Here is a 20,169-nt window from a genome sequence, read left to right on the forward strand (position 1 = left end):
ACTTTAAACTGGCCATAGGTGTGAGTTTGCATGCAACTATGTGTTATGCAAGAACCACCACAACAGAACTGGGCACCCAACAGTATTAACACTGGCTCTAGATGATTGTCACCTTTTGATGTGACACCCTGACACCATATGTCAAAATGAGAAAAAGGGGTTGTGAGTAGATGGATGCATGGAGGGACATGTTGTGAGAAATAAACTGGTCCATACAGTACTACTCAGTTATTCACAGTGGAGACATTTATAGATCAAAATTAGGTCACCCTGAAAAGTTTAATAGAAATGGAATGCACTTGCAAATTAGGAGCATAAGAGCATATAAATAATACTAGGCAAGCTATCATGGAGACCATAATATGTGTCGTATTCTCCTTTAAGAACACTCTTAAAAGTTCTTGCCACCTTTTTCAAGCACAGCACTCACTAAAACTTCTTCCATCCTTATCAAAGAAGTAAGCACTCACTTCCTAAATAGAACATAGTTCTATCCATTCAGTCATCAAAGCTAGTCTTAAGATAGTTAATGTAGCATCTTGTTTGACATGCACTGGTAACACTCCATAGGCTGCAAATGCCTTCCCTGGGATTCATTAACAATCATGTAGGTGCCGAGCTAAGCCTACACGATCGATGTAAGCATGCTAACTCAATGAGCAGCAGTGCTAATCGAATATGCACGCTGCTCATTATGCACACACATTCATAAACACTTTTTCATGAGCAGCAATTGTGTCCAGGCCATGAAAAGGTGCTTGCATGCACAGGTATAGAGTGTAAACAAAATGGCTTGCTTATAGGCAAAGGTAAGATATTAACACATGCTGTAACCCTGAAATTCTAAGATGGGAAGTGAAATGGGGGCATTGTACACAACAAATAAGGGTTCGTGCTGCATAATAAGTAAAAGGGAATGGGAAATGAGTAAATTATACTCGTATACCACAGACAACTGTGCTTACATGTCAAAGAAACATTCCTAAAATAAATCCTGACACACTGATGTAGTGATAATTAAAATGTCAATGATCATACTGGTGTTATGCACATAAATAAAAACGGACATGTTAACAAAGGATGTGATGGGTTTATGAAGCTGCAGAGTAACAAAGGGGAGCTAAAATGTGCTAAACATGTTAATAATATGAATAGATGAGGCAACAGTTAGCAAGGGCAGAAGACACATTATGAACAGATAGGGAATTTATGTATGCAGGATGATACCACAGCTGTATTCTCCACCTCAACATGTATACATAAGAACAAATGGCACTTACAGCTGTAATATCATGTACATCAGAACTGGACATGTTTTTGCAAAGAAATGTAAGTGACACCCAAAGGAAAGGGGTTTATTGCCTATTAATACCTATATGTAATAGACAAGCGAGTGTTGTCTACTCATGTAAATGGGAAACAACCAACCAAAGGCTTCAACAATCCAAGTTTATTCCACACAAACAAAAATCAAAAATAATTTCCAAATAGATTTCCCTATATTCAATCCTGGTTTCCCATGCCCCCACCCAGGATCCTTTGAAATTTCTTCTAAAATGAAAAATGTGTATGAGGCCTGATGACAATTTTTAGAATGCTTATTTAAAGCATTGTTTTCATATTTTCTATTAATTGCATAAAGGTGTTTGTATATTCTCTTTTTAAGCTTCCGCTTAGTCTTGTCCACATAAAATGCCTCACATCTTTTACATTGGGCTAAGTGTACGAGCTCCATACTATCACAACTGGAAAATGTGCCTCCCTGAATAAATGTATCCCTACTTGCTACATATGTAATTCTGCATTAGCAATGAATCAACATTATGCACAAGTTCCACATCTAAAAGTACCCAGCTTTCTTCTGGGATAGGTTGAATAACACACTGGATTGGGCAGTGTCTGTGACGGAACATCTATTCTGGGAGGGTGGGCATTCACATGGCCATAGATTCTGCACATCTTCTGGTGTTTAGCAGATGTGGCCATGCAAGATTCCGCTGGATGTAGTTGTGAGAAGAGCTCATCCAGGAGGCATCTCTCATGTTCACCCCAATCTGTAGCAAGGGCCATAGAAGTAGCTCTGCAATGCTTTGCAGATCTCATGGTCAAGGTGGATGAAGCTGAACTGACTACTCTGCCATGCATGGCTTATACCTGTCCAAGATTCCAGGACATGTGCTAGCACAGTGTTTGATTGTATTCATGCAGACACACAGGGAGAAAAAAAAATACTTGCCCATACCACCTTACACACATGCAAGCTATCTAAACAGTTCTGCTGAGTGCTGTACATCAGTTGTTACTGGTCCTGGACACTGTATAATCTATTAGATACTTGTGTTTCTTACTTGCACACACCTCCTTCTTTTGTATATACCAACCCCGTGCAAATGATGAGGACTGTGTCCTGTCCTTTGTATATGTCTTGATGACTTAGAGTTGAATATGTGTCCGAAGCACACAGTGGCTAGCTAATGCTTGCTTACTCACATGCTTGCATTTATCAATATGTATTGCAGAAGAAAAGTTTTTGATGTCATGTTCCTACTCATTTGTAAATGATTGTTTCTATAATTGTTGAACCTCATTTTATTTCAGTTATTATTGTCATTAAAGTTGTGGAAGGATTAGGTACTTCCATCTTGCTTCATGGTGTATTTGTGAAAAATAAGTTATAATTGACCTGTTTCATGTTTTACACAGAGGTCAGTTGAAATGCTTGATGCACACTATTGGTTGTAATACATAATGGTAATAGTGCAAAAATCTGAACGAGAAGATACTACTGATATACCTGTATGTCTCAGACAAACGCCGCGCTGTGCAGCATATACATACAAAAGTCTGAACGAGAAGATACTACTGACATACCTGTACATCTCAGACAAATGTCGTGCTTTGCAGCATATACATATCTCCATATGAGACTAATCAATTATATAACTTTTTTACAGGTTCCACACTTACCTAGTCATTGCTGCAGGTACAAATTGTGTCATTAGGGACTATCTCTGCTTGATCCCATCAAAACACAGCCATGACATGACTAAGTAAAGGTTGTGGACTCTGACCAGCATCAGTTTTCCTATTTGTATGTGCACAGAATCTTAGGTGTTCACCTAGGTATTGATTATGTGTGCTATTCATTGCCTCTTACCCAGACCCAGGGCATACTGTGCACACCTTCATCTGTCAGCACCATCTACAGCTGGTGGTTCTCCTTCTGACTCCTCATCTGTCCATGCTGCTACTGCTTGACCTGCCTGTGGTCCTTGTAGCTATGGTCCTGCCACTTGCTGTCCTTGTTGAAGCTGTTTCCTGAGTATTATATTGTGAACATGGCACAGACTGCAAGTATTTCAGCAGAGGTACCTGGGTCATGTTGCAGTGCACCTTCTGATGTGTCTAAACACCTCAACCTTGATTTAAGCAATCCAAACACGCATTCTATAGTATTCCAAGTTTAAGCGTGGGCCTCATTTTATCCTTGCTCAGTGGGTATGTGTGGGTTTCTCATGGGTGGCAAGAGCCAGGAGGACTCCAGTGCATAACCTGTGTCTCTTACAAGATGCTTTTGAGGAATGTCATCCCTCGCATACCTGGTGTACTGTTGCAAGTATGCCATATGTGTGAGTTTTGGATACTGTCTGGGTTACCTGCAGAGACATTGTAGACGATCCCCTGGGCATTACAGACAACCTGACAGTTAATGAAGTGAAAATCGTTTCTGTTGATTTATTTCCTTCCCTGTTCCCAGGTGGGGCTTCTATGTGTGTGCAATCTATGGCCCCCAACACTTCAGGGAACTGTGCTACTGCATTGCATTCCTACATGGTTCTTGCTCTCTGTTGTGGTGTGCATGGGAAAAGATGTGATCCTTTGCATGTAGTAGCATTACATTTAAAATGTAATATTATGCCTGTGACACCCATAAAATATCCCCTGTGGGTCTCTGGAAAATACTAGTAGCTAATGTAAGTAATGATACATATACCTTTATTTCCACTGGGATGGTTTCTCCACAATTGTGGGTCTATATTACTTCATCAACAGCTTAGATTGTCAAATCTGTAATGACTGACACCTAAGTGTCGAACTTGCAAAATCTTGAACGGTTATTTAAGCAAATTCTTTCCTCGGGAAAGAAGTCGCTTGGCCATTATCTGGGATTTGCCCTTTCGGCAATGTGGAGCGATCTCGGAGTTGGTATATTTAGTTATGGGGGTGTGGGGGGTACAGCTCCCCATGTTGGGCGTATTGGGGGCAAAGCCCTCTACTTTATTTAGGTTGAAAAGTTAATTTTATTCACGGACAGCCTACTGAATTCTTTCCCGAGGAAAGAATTCACTTAAATGGCCATTCGAGATTTTGCAAGTTTGACGCTTAGGTGTCGATCATTACAGATTCAGTAACCTAAGCTGTTGATGAACTAATATAGAGCCACAATTTTGATGGGGCCTAAAGTGGGGGACATCAGATGATGTATGTTTCCTCCAGTGTTTCCATGTTCACTCTGTATCTCTCAGCAATTTCTGAGTCAGCAGCCCAGGATAAGTCAAACTGGCTCTAAACACTCTTCTGTTTCTTGTCCAAAGTCTGGCAGCAGCAGCATCCTGATTTAAAGCCTATACAGCATAATAACAGCAGTAGCAAACTCTAACATACCTTTTTCCCAAGTGTAATCATGCTTATACTCCATAGAGTGTTGGCGTATAAGGCAAAAGCCTACATTGGGTGTACACGATTGCTTTATAGCTTCTTGAATAGTTCCGCCATATTGGATTGATTAATTAGAGTGCACTTTAGCTCTTTATGCTATTTGTTTATTCTGCCACTTCCCTTTCTTTGGTGGCTCTACACTTTTTGTAGAACCATTCAGTGAATATCAACTAGAGTGCCAACATGATAACTCTATTCATGTAGCTATTAATGAATACAGCCCCTTCAGTTAGGAACATATTCCTCCGATGACCCTTGTATATTTGTTGCTGTAGATTTAGATCCCTAGCACAGGCATTTGTAGAGCTATTAATTTTGTGAAAAAATAGGAGGTTGAATAATATTGAGTCTTTCATGGTTCAAAAAATGAAACAATGATCACCTCTAAGTGACCTTAAGCTACTGAGTACATGAAACATCAAGCTAGTGTGTTGCAATATGTGAAGGATTTATGGCATTTAATTTTCTTGATTTTTAATCTTTGGGAATTTCTCAGCTTAGCAATATTCTTGGATTTGTACATACCAAAGGTGGAACTCTATACATATAAGGATACTGTGGTAGAATTACAACAACAGATATTGAAGATGTTTCCCTGGAAATTAACTGAGACACATAGAAAGATAGGGGTTTGAATGGAGTGATGATAAAATCAGCAACAGGAGAGATGTATTGCTGGAATTGAATTCATCCTCAAGTCTTGGTGAGTATCTTCATAAGGTGGGCACTGTTTTTCACAAAATCTCACCAAGGTGACATTGATATATAGACTGAATTTTATACAGCATATATCATGGACAGAAGTAGGTTAAAAATTAAAGAAGTTAGCTGGGTGCTAGGATAAAAAGTGCCTAATCCTGGTAGGCGCACCAGTACCAGGGCTGGAAAAAATGACCTACAATGTGGCTAGGCCAGGCCCAGGGGGAGGATGCTCCCCCTCCAATGTAGAAGGAAATAGCAGTCCACAAAAATCACAAAAACTGATAAGCCACAAACAAGCCATACAGACAACAGAGTGGACTACTGAGGATAAGAAAGAAATTATGCATTGTTACTATTATACAAGAAGCCCAAAATTTCCAGACAACAGATATATGAAAAGATTAAGAGAGAAATTAGAGGAAAGAAAAAAAAATAGTTCCACAAGAAAAACTGTCAGAATTATTTTTGTAGAAGAACTAGCTCTCCCAGCATCCAGGGGTTGGTGTGCTCACCTCGTAAGTGAATTCTTGTCTCTGGAAATAACTATTATTTCTGAGTTTGCCTGCGATGAGTGTATTTATTGGACAGCGCAGTGTTGAGTGGTAGCATTGTTGCCTCACACCAAGAGGTTCTCCGGTTCGATTCTCAGTTGGGGTGCCTTCTGTGTGGAGTCTGCATGTTTTCCCTGCATTCATGTGGTTTCCTTCAGGTGCTCCAGTTTCCTCTCATGTTACAAAGACATGCATCTGGAGCATTTCTCCCAGGGCCTCTGCTGAAAGTTGGCTTTGTTCCAAGAAGGACTTTCACAGTTAATAAATGTTAAATAAAAAAAAAATATTGTTTATAGTTTACAAGAAACTAAAGTTAAATTCACTGGATATCACAATAACTGTTGCTTTGGTTCTAGCTAGTGGCATTCATTATTTACGGCAGTCCAATACACTGCTCTTATTTACAGGTGATATTCCCTGGCTACTGGGTGATAAAACTAAAATCAGCTGAGTAACCCTTTCAATGCACAGTAGACCAGAGCTGATCTGCTTATGCTGGTCTGCCATTTTTCTGAAAGTATAATATTACTTAGCATCACTCTTATGTACAGTGAAATTAAAATTCAATCCAAGCAATAGTGTTTTTCAACCAAGTAGTTCTGTATTACAAATATATTAGTATCTGATGCAAACATTTTGTTTTACCTTGGCTAGACATATGTAAGCTTTAGGTTTTATAAGACTTTTTACTGCTTCCTCATAATTTTGAACAACTGTATCACCTTACAATAGTAAAAGTGTTATATTTAGAGCAATTGTCTTAATGTTATCCTCTGCTATGCATTTTTCCTACTCCTCTTGAATTTCCTAAAATGTAGAGACTGATTACTGCATTCTACTTATGCTTGCTCTTAATCTTTCTCTAGGTCAATCTACTCTCTGAATCTTTTTCATTATTTCTTCTTTACACAAACTACTCCCCTTCCTCCTTATCTGTAGCTTTGTCTTAATTTTTACAGCATATCTCACACTCCTCTTATGTGAGGGACAGTGCTACTGCTGATATGATAACTCTCCCAACTGAAACAAAAGTCTCCCTGGCTTTGGCATATTGCTGCTGTATTTTGCCTCTTGTATGTGAATAATTTTACTATTGTTCTATGTTATAAATTAGTGCCATGCACACCAACCAGGTCGCACGTTGTCCCCCCTTCCCTCCTCTCAGCTATTGTAACTGCTTTGTTCTCTTAGAGTGGGTTCCCATAGTTACAAATAAACCTCCCAACAGTAATATTGTTAAGAATCACTTCCAGCCATTAGCACATAATATATGGCAGAACTTGTACCTCTGACCTTGAGGTGCTTGTTATATCGTGTACTGCCTCAAGCACTGCTACTCACCTAAAGTTCCAAGTGATCATTTTTTTTCTTTTTTCATACTTTCTGGTCCAACCCGTTCCATTCATCCTTGCCACACTCTGGGTCCCTCCACTCCCCTACCCTACTCCCATTCCCACCCTCCCCCCATACCAATTAAATTTCTTCTAACCCTAAGTCCTCCCATATCTGCATTTCATCCAATCACACCCAGCTTCTAATAAACCACAAATTAAAACATACCCTCTCTTAATACCCCACCCTCATAAACTCTCATTACTTAGCCAACCTATCTATGCTTTCAGCTCATTCCATCAGTAGCTTCGGAAAAACACATTAAACCTGATAATACTCATGCCTTCAAATTCTTTTGCATATACATGTACTCTCCTATCTACCATGTCCCTTACCTCCAATACAATACTTCTCTCTATCTCTCTATCCTTCTGTCTCCTACTAAATGTAACATCATTCAAAACAACATATCTACTCCATAAGACTGCGGCTATTACATATACACAAATCCAATATTTAACCAGCTACTCTGATATATCCTCTAGCCTATATGCTATAGGCATACTTTTAAATACCAAAATAAAAATCATTCTCCTACAACATAGCACACATAACCACTCTCCTTTAAAGTATCAAATTAAAACAAAAAAGGAAGCAGTTACCCATTATTTATTCATATAATTATTCCAATTTACCCCAATGTGGAGACATTTACCCCAACCCAGGTCCCACCTCTTCCCCTTCTAACCCCCCTAATTTCCATAAATCACTAACTATTACAACCCTTAACCTTCAAAGCATCACAAACAAAATCCCAGAGTTACATGCCTGGATGGCTCACAATAAACCAGATATAATAGCAGCTACTGAAATATGGTTAAAACCCTACATAAAAGACATCAAATTCCTTCTCTCAGGCTATGCTTGTTTAAGATCAGACAGACCTGGGAAAAAAGGTGGAGAAGTTGCACTGCTCTACCCAAACACCTTGACTATAGCTCCATATACTAAATCTATTCCACAATTTTCTACAGCTGAAATAATAATATGTTTCCTAAAATTGAACAACTGCAAGAATCTCTGTATTATTCCCTTATACATCCCACCAGGTAATAACATTCCTCTATTAGAATAAATCCTTGCCTAGACATCAAATAATCTAAAAATGAAACAATTATCAAAGGAAACATAAACATTAACTTGCTAGATTTCTCCCACCACCATCCATCCTCTAACATTAACTTGCATAACTTTACCCAGCTAATTACAAATATAATTAGACCCAATAGAAACAATGACAATGGCTCTGTTTTGGACTGCATTCTGTTCTCTTACCTAAATAAAATCTCTTTTGCAGGCACACTACCCAGTAACATTAATGATCACCTTCCTGGTTGCATACTATATAACACCACTCCTACACTAACTAAACGCCAGTATAAGCAAACAAGAAATTTGTTCCATTTTAACTCAACCACCCTAAACAAAATTTTACAAAAAATCAGCTGGGATGTTCTACAACTGCTTTCCCTCGATGAGGCTGTTGAGTTATTCAACTCAACATTTCTGAAGACCCTAAACAACCTAGCACCCCTTTAACAAAAAAAGAGTAAAAACTAACCATGCAAGTTGACTTAATAGACCCACCAAGCAACCCATGACTACTAGGGACAAAGTCTGGAAAGCATGGCAAAAAATTAAGAATCCTTCTTACATCTTACAATTTAAGCAACTCTGTAATCAAGTAAAGCCTGTGGTCATTAAAGACAAAAAGCACACTGCCTAAGTTTGTAAAGTTACCATAAGCACCCCCCCCCCCCAAAAAAAAAAATCTGGAACTACATTACTTCCTTGCTAAACCCAGGCTCAAAGAATAACCCTTGTCCAAATCCAGATAAAGCACCTACTGAAATAGCCACTCTCTTCAACTCATATTTCATCAACACTGTATCTAATCTTACTGCTACCTTCCCTCGGATCAACTTAAATGCTAATCCTGTACCTCAAAATCAGTCCTCACAAAACACCACTACTCCCCCTCTACCTATCTTTTCTTTTTCCCCTATACCTACCACTACAATAAAAAGCTACTCCTTAAGCTCAAACCTGGAACTAATGCCCCTGACAATGTTCCCCCCGAATTCCTACAAATATCAGCTAACTCCATTGCATACCCTATCAACATTCTTCTTAGCAGATCTAGCCATGAGTTTTACATACCTATCATCTGGAAAAAAAGCATACATTTTCTCCCTTCACAAAGGTGGCAGAACACAGACGTTTCTAATTTTCGGCGTATTGCTAACTTTAACCTATTTCTAAGATCTTGAAAAAATGCAGTCACATTCAACTTCTTAACCATCTGTTTCATAACCAAATCCTCTCTTCCACTCAGCATGGGTTCAGACCAGGCCACAGTACTACAACAGCTCTTGTATCCTTCATGGATACAGTTAACCAATATTTTCTCACTCTTTCTAGACCTTTCTAAGGCCTTTGATACTGTCTCCCAACCTCTATTCCTCACAAAACTCTCACACCTAGGTATCTCATCTCCTACCCTTAGTTGGCTCTCAACCTACCTCACAAACAGGCAACAATCAAACAAATGGCAGCATTCTTAATCTCCATTCCTCAAATAGGTACAGGTGCTCACCAAGGCTCCATACGTGGGCCCTTTCTTTTTAGTATATTTCTCAATGACTTTAACACCACTCTTAGTCAAGGTATTGTAATGCAATATGCAGATGACTCAACTATTATCTGTATTGCCAATTCCATGTCCGAACTGCAGCAAATTACTCACAATGTCCTCACAACTACCAAAACTTGGATGACCAGGAACCATCATGCCCTAAACTCCAACAAAACAAAACTCTTGCTATTTCTTCCCTAAACAAGAATTAATTCACTATACACTCTCAAAATAAAACTGTCATTGAGGTTGCACCACATGCAAAACTACTGGCTGTTATCATAGATGAAAACTTATCATTGGACCTGCATATACACAATACCATCAAAAAGCACATCAGAAACTGGGCATGCTCTATAGACATAAACATTTCCTCAACCGCTCAGCAAAACAAACCCTTGCCTGTACCTTTCTACTGCCCTCTCTCTTATACAGTGCCCCTCTCCTTATTAACATCCAGCCCTCTCTTAAATCCAAACTTGAGTTGTGCTACAATAAAATTGCCAAGTTTGCAGCTAATACAAAATACTCATCCTATAACTGTTCCTCTCTACACTTACTAAATTGGCTCGAACGTCCACATTATCTTACATACTTACAATTAACCACAGCACACAGAATTGTCTGCAAACCATCAGATTGCCCTGCCCTTAGTACATTACTTACTTATTACCACCCTAACAGACCTCATGAATCTGAGAACCAATTGTTCCTGAAGGTATTAAAACCAAACCTCTCAGCTGACCACATGGTCTAGTCCTTCACTATTGCCAAGCTATGGAACACCATCCTATCATCAATTAAGGCTATGAGTAATGCAATTCTCTCTAAAAGAATCCCTGAGACAACACCTTTCCTCCCTATGGCAGTACATATGTGCCAGTACCACACCTCTTAAAATCTGAATCCCCATTTTCACCACTATTTGCATCTTTATAACTACTTCTCTGTCAGTTCAAAATCTTCTACCTACTAGTATCATTAATCATAAAAATATCCTCTAAAGTCTTATATTTTGTAACTTTTATTCAACAACAGTCTTGGTATTATGTGTTATTTATATATATATATATATATATATATATATATATATATATATATATATATATATACTCTCCTATGTTTAAGGTTAGGACTTCATAAATGTTTAATTTTTCATACCATGTTATTACAACTGAAGCTACTGACATGTTAGCTTAGCTATATTTAATTGTGACATTTAAACTGTGAACACTATCATATCGCTTGCACTGAACTTTGATATATACTACTGTAATTATGTACTTGTCAATGTCTAAATTCACCTCTCTTCATTCAACTGTTCCTCAGATCTTATGTACTCACTTGTGACTTGTAGATTGTATGTCATTCTTAATATTGAGCTTTTATCCCTGGGCCTCCACTGAAAATGGGCTCCTTATGGCACAGCGGTCCTTCCCGGTAAACAAATGCAAATAAATAAATAACAAAATAGATAACTGAATAAATAAGAAGCTTTGAATAAAAATGTTTTCATTAATACACCAGATCCATGAAAACACTGTACAGACCAAGAAGCCTTGTGCCATTTAGAAAAAGAAGCAACTGAGGAAGTGCAAAAATTTAAAGAACAAAATTTAGAGACATTTGAAGGGTATATAAAAAGAAATATGGTCATGGGAAAGAAAGAGATATCTGATATGGCACAATATTTATGCAAAGTAGAAAGCCAAATTAATCAATAAACAAAGGAACTTCCAAAAATATTCAAAGAGAAATACAGGCAAAGGCATCCAGATTTGGAAAATTTCACAATAAAAAAATAAGATCACAAAGAGGGAGTGTAGAGTAGATTAGTCAAGTAGAAGTTAAAAACAGAGAAGCTGAAGTTATAGAATATTTGTGAAGTGAAGGTTTCAGTGTAGAAAGTCATATCACAGCATGATGGAACAACCACTCGCCAAAGTAAGGAAAAGCAAGAGGGGCAGGAAACATCTGAAGAAGAAATATGGACATGGGAAAGAAAAAGATTTAATATGGTACAATATTTACACAAAGGAGAAAGCAAAACTAATCTATACAAAAAGAGCAGCGCCAGAGATATTTGAAGAAAAATACAGGCAAAGGCATCCAGAGATGGTAAATTTTACAATACAAAAAATAAGAAAACAAAGAGGAAAAGTAGAAAAGAGGATTAGTAATGGAGAAGTTAAAGAAATAGAAACTGAGGTTATGTATTACCTGCAAAGTGAAGGATTTAGTGTAGAAAATTTAACTCAAATAACAACACAACAGGATAGAGCAGTGGGCACTCAAATTAAGGAGAAACCAGTAGAGCAGGAAGCATCTAATCAGTTGACATATGAAGATACTTTGGAGCCTCTCACTGGAAACCAGTACAGATGTTCAATTGGAGCTATACAGCATGGAAAAGAACAGAAAACTGTGGCAACTCTGGCACAGTCAATGCAATGGAGTGATAGGCCAGTGAGTTCCCATATGAAAGAGCAATGGGTGACACAGGGTGAAAATGAAGAGAACGTGGCACAGGAAGAAGCTCTGGAACTTTCTATAGAATACTCACAGGAAACTGCAAACAATGTGCAATCAGTTTAGAAGAAAATGATGTAAGAGAAGAGTTGCTTGATTTAATAGAGATGGATAGACATATTAAGATCAATGAAAGAAATTGACTAACATAGGTCAATAAAACCCAAAACGTTAGAAGTTTGATAAAACAAAATGAACTCAGTAATTAGGACTGTCCATAGAGATTAATGTAATATAACATAAGTATTTTATTTATTTTTTATTTATTTAATATTTGTTTACTGAGAAAGTCCGACTGGGTCAGGAACCCATTTTCAGCGGAGGCCTGGGGAGAAAAACTCCAAATGATACATGAAAGTTAAGACATTGTACATGAACAAGACAATAGCAAACAGTAAAGGAAACATTAAATAAGTAATGAATACTAAATAAGTACAGAGAGGTAGATACAATAATAAAATATGTGCTAGATAAGAAATACTAAATAAAAATAATGTGGTAGATTACAACTTTGTTTTTTGTCAGGTAGGATTAAGTTAAAGAGTGAGGGTCAGAATATTAGAAGCAAGCATATGCTTAGAAGGATTGTGGAGTAGGATGGGAATAGGTAAGGGTGAAGAAACACATAAAGTTTTGGGTCTATATTAAATGAATGAAATGACAAAGGAGCGAACACTCTTTCATCGACACATAAATGCCGAAACCAAAAAAACAGCGACATTATGGAACCGTGATTTTTGTTCCAGGGAAAAAAATGCTGCTCCAAAAAAAAAAAAAAAAAATGTGGAGACAAAGTAAAGTGGGGAGCTTCACTCCCCCACCCCCCTACTTAAATATATTGACTTCAAGATTGCACCAAATTGGAGGAAATGGGAAAGTCCCGAGAACAGGCCGGCAATTTTTTTCCCTGGGAAAAAAATCTCTGTTCTATAACTTTGCTGCTTTTTGATTTTGGCTTTTATGTGTCAATAAAAGAGCATTCGCTCTTTGTCGTTTCATTCATTTAATATAGACCCAAAGTTTATTACTTTGATATCTCCAGGTGTAGAAAGGAAAAGCCTTAGAGAGTGAATGGAGTTCACCTATTAGGGAAAGAGCAGGGGCAGGCTTGATTACAAAGAAAATGTTTTTTAGGGTTTACTATCATAATTTCGAACATGTTGTTGCAAGTACTAACGTACTCATAAAACATTGTCGAAAGTTATGATAGTGACCGAGAAAAAGAACAGATGAAAAAAATATTGACAATTCGAAATCGAATTGTCAACATTTTTTGAACATACAACCACATCCGGTGTCATACAACACACATATTACAGGTGACTACAATGTACAAATTGGTGTACAAAAAACAAAAAAGCCAAAAACACCAAATACAACACTGAGACAAAAAAATGCAAGCCCCCCTGCACCCCCATGTGGGGGGATGTGCTCCCCACACCCCCTGCTACTTATATATACAAACTCTGATATTCCACTACAATGAGGGAAATGGTACATTTTCCAATCCCCATTATGGTGCAATCTCCAATCAATATGTCGAATTCACAACAGTGAACACACACTATCATTCACTGTTGTGCATTCGGCATGTTTTTTTTTTCCCACATACAAACCTGTGCAAACTTACTTTCGGATATCCATTGTCACACACCACAGCCACGACATTTTGATGGTACACCATATTTTAGGGTGTGTTTGAAGTTGTTAAAGTCCTTAGTGGTAGTAATGTCTGTTCGCAGAGTGTTTCAGAGCTTGGTGGTAGCATGAGAGTATAGGCACTGTCCAACTCTTTTATTTGGAATGCAGACAGTTAGGAGTTGTTTGTTTTCAGAATGGTGGGCTCTGGTAGGTATGTAGGGTTTTAGGACAGATTTTAGGGCTGAGCAACTATCAGGTGTATATATCATTTTATGTGCAGAAGACAGCTGAACTAGATTTAGGTGGCATGTGAGTTTGAGCCAGTTTAGTTCTTTCAGAGCTTGGCAGTGTTATGAATGGTAGGAGTAGCCTGTGGCAAATATGACAATTTTATGGTAGCAGGAAAGTAAGTAAGATACACTACTGTGCAGCCAAATTAATAACCGGTAAAGTCCTACCATAAGAACACAGGGTAGTAGGGGAAAGGACAGGAAGAAATTGAATGCCATCATGGAGGTTTGAATAGAGAAAACTATAAATCAATTAAGACAGGAAGTGTCACTGTTAGAAAAGTATAGAAGAGAGAAAAGATAAACAAAAATGCTGAGAAAGATAGATGTGATAAAAGCAATGTGTAGTATTATAATGGATGTATCATCCACTATTGAAAATAATAAACTAAAAATATCAGCACATGCAGAAAAACTTAGAAGATACACAGAAACATAAAGGAAAAGCACAGAATAAACAATTTATTGATGACTCAAAAAATTTATAGAGAATTGGGAAACAAGGTAAAAGAAAATGAAAAACCATCAAAAAAAGAAGAAAAGTATACATTTTAGAGGGGTATTTATGAAGATCCTCTGGAACATGACAAAGAGACTAAATAGATAGAGGAAGTAAATGAATGTGTTGAAATTCACAAACACCAACCACAAACTGTAAAATCCACAATAAAAAGTGGCAGGACCCAGAAACAGCAACTAGTCCAACTTTATTGACTAAAACAAAAACAATTAGCACTTTTGGCTGTAATAAACAAACTTTGTCAGATTCAGTTTTGAAGTAAAAGAAAGAATAAGTTTAAAGGAACCGGATATGAAATGGGATGAAGTAAAAGCCAGAGAGAATGAAACACATTTAAGAAAAGCCTCTAACTGGAAAACCCCAGGCCCAGATGCAGTACCTAACATTTTTTTTTTAAAACAAGTTTATTGTTTTTAACATACAAAATAAACATCATAACAATCTTATACAAGCAATTAAATATAAATAGTTATAACATTCAATAAAATAACCAAAGTATTTACAGAGACATCCACTACAAATCAAATCAATTGATTAAACTGTAATGTCTTACTATTGAAACTAAGATTTTTTTAACAGATTTTGTAAAGAATCCCATATAATATAGTAAGACATTTTTCTAGTAGTTCTTGATTTTATTGTCATCAGTTCCATATGACACACATCAGTCATAACATTTTTAAATTCATTAAACGAAGGAGGAGTATCTGAAATCCAATTTCTGGTTATTATTTTTCTAGCCACTGCTAGAATAGACCATAATAAGGGAAGTTTAACTTTTTTAACATTTATAGGAACAAGAGTGTTAAATAATATAAGTGATTTAGAAATAATGAAATTATCTGTGAAAAGGGCCTGCAAAAAATCATTGATTAATTTCCAATATTCCTTCAATTTTACACAGTCATAAAACATATGTGCCCAATCAGCATTTATTTCTACATTACATCTTTTACATAAGATGTCTTTATTATTTATTTTATTCATCATTAAAGGTGTATAGAAAGATCTATGTAAAAATTTCCAAGTAAAAAGTCTCCAATTAATGGAAGAAGTCATTTTATAAGCAGATTCCAATATATATTGTTTATCTTGTTTTTTAGGTGATTCACCATTAATGGAAATGAAATAATTCCAATAGGTATCTGGACTGTAATGAGTTTCTTCTCTAATAATTTTATGTATGTGTGAGAGCTTACCTTTATCAGAAACTCTATGTTGTAAGTTTAATATCAAGTAATCAATCAGAACTGGAACAGATTCTTTAACTGTTAAATACATTAAATCAATTTTATTAATAAGATGTTGTCTAAAAGTGTGAATCTCTAACCAAAATGCATCTCTCAAATCAAATTCTTGCTTTTAGAAGTCTAGATTTTTAACTTTATTATCAGACAGCAACTGATACCAATATTTTAAATCATTCTCTGTGACTAAAAGAGTACTCTCAGAGGTGGTTGTCAAAAGAACACCTTGTGTATACATTATAGGGTATAGGATAAAATTCCATTCCTTATACTTAGGATGCATAAATATAAAATTACGATAACTGATAATAATGTTTAATGGATAACTAACTATATATTTTGGTGTGATAGATGAAGTACAAAATTCTTTTAGTAACCATAACATGGGGTTATTTACAATAATATTTTTATGTATTAAAGAGATTTTCATGAAGTGAATGCAAATTAGTTCCCAGTAATCTTTCCATCTTGCAACATATGACTTATCTATTAACAAAGTAATAACTTTTATAATAGAAGAGATAGTATATAAATTAAAATCTGGAAATGAAATGCCCCCTTGAGACCAACTATTAGTATGTTTCTTTAATGCAATCCTAGGTCTAATAGGTGCCCATAAGAAATTTAACATTAATGAATTCAATTTCTTAATAATTATTTTCGTAGGTGGGAGTATTATTGATTGTATTAAATATAATATCTTAGAGAATATTATCATTTTAATAATTGTGAGTCTCTCTTCCATGGTAAAAAACAAATTGTTCCAGCTATTGAAAAGATTTTGTATATTAAGAAGACAGTTACTATAATTATTATGTATGATAGTTTTAATATCTTTAGATAATATTATACCTAAGTAAGTTATCTGAGCCGAGTTGGGTATATATTTGTTAAAATCACTAATGAGGACATTTTTTCGTGTATATATTGGTAATATTTTAGTTTTTTCTTCATTAAATATCAAACCAGAGATATTTTTAAAGTCCAACATTTTATCAAATAAGGATTGCATAGAAGAGTTAGTTCCTGATGACGTAATTAGAACATCATTTGCAAAAAGTTGAATTTTAGATATTGTATTTTCATCTATATCAAATCCTTCTATATCAGTACTGTTTCTAATCAAATTAGCCCAAGGCTCCATTATTAAAGTAAATAATAGTGGAGAGAGTAGACACCCTTGTTTTGTACCTTTTAAAATGGGTATTTTTTGTGAGACATATGTTCCTATCTTAATATAAGCCAGTGCTCCTTTATATAGATGTTCTATTAGATTTACAAATGCATCAGAAAAATTTGTGCACTTCAGTAAGATAAACAAGTAGTCCCAACTTACTGAATCAAATGCTGAACTTATATCAAGACTAATAAGTGTTAAATCTTTCTTTTTCCTGTTTGCAAAATCAATTAACGTTAAAGTTCTCCTAATATTATCAAAAGTATTTCTATTTATAATAAAGCCTGTCTGATCTATATCTATTATGCCTGGGATGATTGACTTTAATCTATCAGCAAAAATACTCATAAACATTTTATGGTCAACATTAAGTAATGAAATAGGTCTATATGAAGTGCATCTAGTTGGGTCTTTATTGGGTTTTAAAATTGGTGAAATAAATGTGTATTGCCAAGATGGGGGAGTTGTTAACTCATTTTGAGCCAGAATAAAAACCTTATGTATTAATGAATAAGTACTTTTAGGAAGAATTTTATAAATCTCTGGTATAATACCATCATTACCTGGTGCTTTGTTTGATTTAAGTTTGTTTATTTGTGTAATAACCTCTGTATACAAAATATTTTTATCCATTAGTTTAGTCTGTTGTTTGTTAAGTTTTTTGTTCATGTTTGTAGTTATAAATTCCTTTATTTTATCTTTAGGATCCATGTTAATGTTATTATGATTAATTTTGTGATAGTGATTTCTAAATTCATCTAAAATTTCTGGTAAACTTGAAACATTCTTCTTTTTCCCTGGAGAGAAAATTTCTTTGATATGATTTTGCTTATTCAACCTTTTTGTTTTATTTTTGAGTCTATGTAAGTATTTGGGAGTTATTGAGTAGGACAAAAACTTATATTTCTCTAATGTTATTTTGACTTTATGGGATAAAATTTCTTTGTATTTCTCATTTAATTTATTTATTTCCTCAATGACTTTTTTGTCCATAATATTATCTTTATTATTATGTTTGTATGAGTCTAATTTGTTTTGAATATCTAGTAATTCCTTGTCCCAAGATTTCCTTTTATTATTATACCATCTGATACTTTGTCCATATAAATATGATTTTAAAGCATCCCAAATGTAAACAATGGAGACATCAGGTGTAGTGTTTAAGTCTAAGAAATGTTGCACTTCTGAAAGTATATAATCTTTATAGTTTTTTAGTTGAGTTAAGTATGCTGGTATTCTTTTGATCTGAACATTATAAGTACTTTTTACCATAAATTCAAAGACAATTGAATTATGATCTGATATAGGACACGAAATGATTTTGGAATTAATTAAATCTGATACCATCTGGTTAGAAATAAAGACTCTATCTATTGTTGAATAAGTTTTATATCTGTTAGAAAAAAAAAGTGTATGGTAATGATTTTGAATCTATCTGATTATTAATATCATTCAAATGATATAAATTAATAAAATCTTTTAAATGTTTTGCATTAGATGTAATTTTCCTTTTTCCTATAGTAGAAGTATCTTTTTCATGTAGGATACAATTAAAATCACCTGCTAAAATAATATCTCCTATAGAGAATGATATGATCTTATTGAGATGTTGTTTCACTGTATTAATGCCAATTCCTGGTATCCAATATACATTGATTAATGTGTATATCTTCCTGTTAATCTTTATTGTAACAATACAAAACATTCCTTTATCATCTTTATAAGACTTTATAGTTTTAGGTATGGGCATACTTTTATTCCATAAAATAGCCACTCCTCTTTTTTTGTGTGTGTGTTCTGAACTAACCAAGACTTTATATTTATTAGTGGCTAATTTATCTATATCCTTTTCCAGGAAATGTGTTTCTTGAAGGAATATTAAGTTGGCTCTATGCAAATTAATATATCTCATTAAACTTGCCCTTTTACATGGGTTATTTAATCCATTCATGTTTAAAGAAATTCCTTTTAGAGATACCATTTAGATTTTATAAACATATAAGACATATAATCAGAATAACAATTAACAAAATATGTGTTATTATATCTCCTCCTTTAGGTGTTCCATTAATTATAACTGTATTTAATGAAAATCTTATGGAATTTTGTGTAAGTTTCACTTTTGTTCGTAGTGACAATGGATTTATAAAATGTGATGTGGATGTCAGAACTATATACATACAACAATAATCAGGTGGAAATAATGTTAGGATTAAACATTGCACCCAGCCTGGAGTTGAAAACTCCAACTTCGAGTAGCACATACCACTCAAGTTATCCCCCCATCCTAAGCAGCAGTACCTCAGCTGCCACCAAATTAATTCAATACTAACTATTATTAACTAAAGTTAACATCATTTAATTAGAATATCTATTATGACAAAGCTAAACAATTTATAAATGAGCTTCATATAAACAAATAAGAACATTTAGAAACAGCTCATATTACTATGTACATCTATTCTGTATAATACACTCATAATCAAAATAGCATTCTAACAATCTTGATAATGGGAACAGAGAAGAGAGAGAGAGAGAAAGAGAGAAGAGAGAGAGAGAAAAAAAGGAGCATATCCATATGTTATTTTATTAAAAGTTTGTAAGAATAAGTTCTTATATTCATTTAAATTCAATATCTTAGACTATTATGGTTCAGACAATACATATGTTAGTGTATTCCTAGTTTCTGCCATAGAAATGCAGTTAACAGTTTAAACATTTTCAATTACTTGCACCAAAAGCTTTCCTCGCATACTTATTATTGCC

The sequence above is a fragment of the Protopterus annectens genome, chromosome 17.part0 (genome assembly GCF_019279795.1).
Source record: "Protopterus annectens isolate FY-2018-M chromosome 17.part0, PAN1.0, whole genome shotgun sequence".
NCBI lineage: Eukaryota > Metazoa > Chordata > Ceratodontiformes > Protopteridae > Protopterus > Protopterus annectens.